Source organism: Trachymyrmex septentrionalis, unplaced genomic scaffold, assembly GCF_001594115.1.
Source record: "Trachymyrmex septentrionalis isolate Tsep2-gDNA-1 unplaced genomic scaffold, Tsep1.0 scaffold206, whole genome shotgun sequence".
Lineage (NCBI taxonomy): Eukaryota > Metazoa > Arthropoda > Insecta > Hymenoptera > Formicidae > Trachymyrmex > Trachymyrmex septentrionalis.
Genome location: NW_017305244.1, coordinates 207,534 through 211,417, shown reverse-complemented (window position 1 = coordinate 211,417; position 3,884 = coordinate 207,534). Strand labels below are relative to the sequence as shown.

The 3,884-nt window shown below is 29.0% G+C and overlaps 1 protein-coding gene across 1 annotated transcript in view; it reads left to right on the top strand.

The window, feature by feature from the left end:
• Positions 1–2,026: 2,026 nt before the first annotated feature.
• The window catches only part of LOC108747950, a 55,388-nt gene continuing 53,530 nt past the window's right edge, over positions 2,027–3,884 (top strand). Inside the window, exons 1-2 of the mRNA XM_018485852.1 lie at positions 2,027–2,191; positions 2,291–2,426. The gene's annotated coding sequence lies outside the window, so the exon portion shown is untranslated. The remainder of the gene's footprint in view (positions 2,192–2,290; positions 2,427–3,884) is intronic.

Here is a 3,884-nt window from a genome sequence, read left to right as displayed (position 1 = left end):
TACTCTGACTCTTCTCTACGTTTTTCCATGGGCGTTTTCCTAAACACCCCTTTCATTTACCGCACTGAGGAGAAGCGTCAAGTATGTATCTAGAGATTTACTGTTTGCGCTATTCCAAGTCTGTTCAAAATTATTACTAGAGAAAATGAGATTGTTACGGATATGATATTATTCTCCTCAAATTTGACCGTAATTGATTGATTTCTTAGGGCTTAAAACACGTATTGTAGATTCGGGGTTAGTGTTCTAAACCATAAAGTTATTTAAACCGTGTTGTCGTAATAAACCGTCTTATTTTAAGAGTTTAAAATAATTTGATGTTAATTGATATGATGGGATTGCATAATGTTGAGACAAATGAAGTAAAATGACAAAATTTAAGTGTGTAAATATAGATATCAGGAAATCGATTGTGTATTTTAAAATAAAATGAAAATGTCAAAAGTGAGCAAATTCAGTTATCATAGTTATTGACTAATTGAATTATATAGAATATTGAATTATTCTAGTAAATTTGCTCACTTTTATAATTTTCACTTTATTTCGAGATATATAATCGACCCCCAGGATAAAAAAACAATGCCGCATTATGTGCGATTTCAGCGTGTCCTGTTCACACGATAGAAAAATGATAGTAAATGCGTTGGAACAGTTAAAAAAATTATTATGAGATTGTAAATATTACTTATAAAATATTAAATAATGCAACAGTGATAATTGTTTTTACAATTTGATTATATTAAGATATTAAGATATATATTTAAATAAATTATGTTTCATTTTAATAAATAAATTATTAACATAAAGTTATCAGTGTTTAAATTATATTCATCCTGGATGCATTATGTAAACATAGCATACAAAACTTGGAACGTGATGAAAAAGTACAGAATAGCGCTGATTGGTTGCTTTAATGACGCAGTCTCTATTTCGCTGTCCTAGAGTCCCTATAACAAAGTCTAGACAATACTGAAGCGATTGCTAATTAGTTCCGCCATTAACAGTCAGTTGACACTATCGTTAACTAGCGACAACCAATGACAAAATAATCTTGGAAGAAAGTGCGGCTCTCATTGGCTATCATTAGTCATCGATAGCAATAAGTGTTAATAAAATGTTTAGAGAATCCCGTAATAGCAGTATATATTAGTATACACATTATACAGATATCTCATTATATAGATGATTGCAAGACATATTGACATATTTTTGCTCGCGTGTACAATTATATTCTACTTTATCTTTTATCTTTTTATTTAAATAATTTGAATTGAACTTTATTGTTGCGTATAACAGTAAGCAGTCATTTAAATTACGCGATAAACACGGCGATACATTTCCGGTTGTGACAGACGGGCATGCGCGCGATGCAATGTCCAGACTCTGTTAGGGGCTCCGCACAATAAAAGGAACAGGGAACAGAGAACAGAAAATAAGAATTTCAACTTATCAGAAATTGTGTATCCCACAATATATGATTTCTGATAGGTTGAAATTCTTATTCTCTGTTCTCTGTTCCTTTTATTGTATGTTCTTTATAGAGACTCTACGTAGTCATATTCCGCACCGTGTGATTTCGCCCTAAAGGTGCCGTGTAAACGAGGTCAATTGCTGAATTCACATTGGATTCGACGTGCGTCGTACGACGCTTTGCAATCAATCAAAAAACAGCATTTTGCTTTGTATTAATAAAATTCTGCTTTCTGATTGGTTGTAGAACGTTGGACGACGCACGTCGGATTCAGTGTGAATCTAGCAAATGACCTCTGTTACACGGCACGCTTTATGCCGAAGTTATAAGATCGATATTATGAAACTGGCCAATCATAGCTATTCCTTTGAAGAATGGAACGACTGTGATTGGCCACAGTCTCATAATATCGATGTTATAATTTTTACGTAAAACATGCCGTGTAAACGCAGTATATATTCAGGCTATTATATTCCTTCTAGGTATTTTGTATGTTCATGATTTGCCTTTTTTGTCGAGTACCAGTGCATCAATGCCACCAATCCGTAAGAAATGCAACAATGGCACGTTCTTGATCACGAAACAGTGTCAGTATAGTATTTCTTGTATAACTTTTATTGGTCTTTCCATATCTACTTGTGTTATTCAAATAAGAATGGTTTCAAAATTGACGCTTTACTAAACGTAAATTTACGTATTTTGTTAAGAAGTTGTTAAAAGGTAAGTTCGAAAAAAGACGATTTATGATATGTAACGATTTATTTATACTTACTAAACTCCGTTTATATTAATGTGGTTTTTTATATCATTCTCATAAAGAATCTCAATAGAAAACAACAGTCTAAAAAGTACAAAGGAAAGAGAGATATTTATGAAAATAGCGAGTTTTAAATTAAAGTTCTTTTGCATTCTCACAACACCCTGAAAGCTTCATATAATCCCAGCCAAAAATTTAGTGAGTATCATTAAGGATAGTATTAAAACACTATAATTGAATTTCTCTATTTTAAGCATCCTAATTTTTAATGTTCTTTTATTTACAAATAGATATATATAATATACTAAGCAGAGACTGAGAAAATAAATGTTACTTGTCTTTGCATATTAAAAATATAGAAACAATTTTCCTCCACGAACTAAATTTTTTAAATATATTTTTATTTATGAAAAAGATTAGACATAAATTATCATTATATGGCTTGAATGTGCCTTGTTTAATATATGAATATATCCTCTTTTTATATGTTTTTTATCTTCTCATACTAAATACTAATTTTGGTTTACTTTACAATATTTTTATTAAAATTTTTTGCTGATTTCTACTAAGTAAAAATAAAATAATAATTTAAATGTTTATTAAGATAGAAGAAGAACTCATATATATTGAAAGAAACTTAAGTAGTAATAAATCAATATTCTAAACATGTAGTAAATTCTAACACATGTGTATTTCACATAGATAAAATACAGCAACAAATTAGTATCTGACATCGTACATCTTACAAGAAATCATTTAGTACTAATCCATTTATTGCTCAAGTTTCTATTACAATAATACAGAATTATTATTCTTAATACTAATTAGCAATGATGAATTCATCATGATCACCAGGAAAAAGTGAAAGATTGAATAAATTACTACATGATATTTGCACTCAACTGTTATTTATACAAGCCCCTTAGATTTAATTTTGCTACTAATTAATAAAACATTAATGATGTTAAAACAAAAAGAAACTACGTACTACCAAATAAACTCGAATGCAATTAATTTTTAAAAATTTCAAATCTTAAATATATATATATATATTTATAAATATATATATTTTATTTTTTTATATTATATATACTGTAGATAGAATTTTGACTATTTAGTCCTAATATTTTTTTATAATTCAATTCTGTAATGAAGTTCCAGATTTAGTGAAATAGATGTAACCAGCTACAATCAATTATACATTGTTGTTTGATATTTGTTTATAATAAGAAATCTTAAGGAAGATTTTGAAGGTGACATTGTTTTTCAAGATAAATTTTTTATTGTGTTTTTATCAATGACTCTGACTGAAATTATATTCCGGATTACACATTTCAGTTTGATTAAGACTATGGTCTGAGGCTATCCAATTTTTAATTTTGTTGGTTCCAATTCTTTTAGTATAATGGTATTATAGGCATATAATTGTCGAAAACTAACCGAAAAGGACTGAAATCTAAAAGGTCCTGGTAATTGTTATGGCAAATATGTTAAGACAATTGGAACTAAAAGTTGGATTTAATCTCAGATCGTTATTCAGATGGAAATTTTTTGGTCCCTGGTGTTTATACTAAATTTATATAAAAGGTTTTTTCGAATAAGAGACATAGATGATACAGTATAACACAGACTCTATAGCAAACAAAGTCTGGCCAT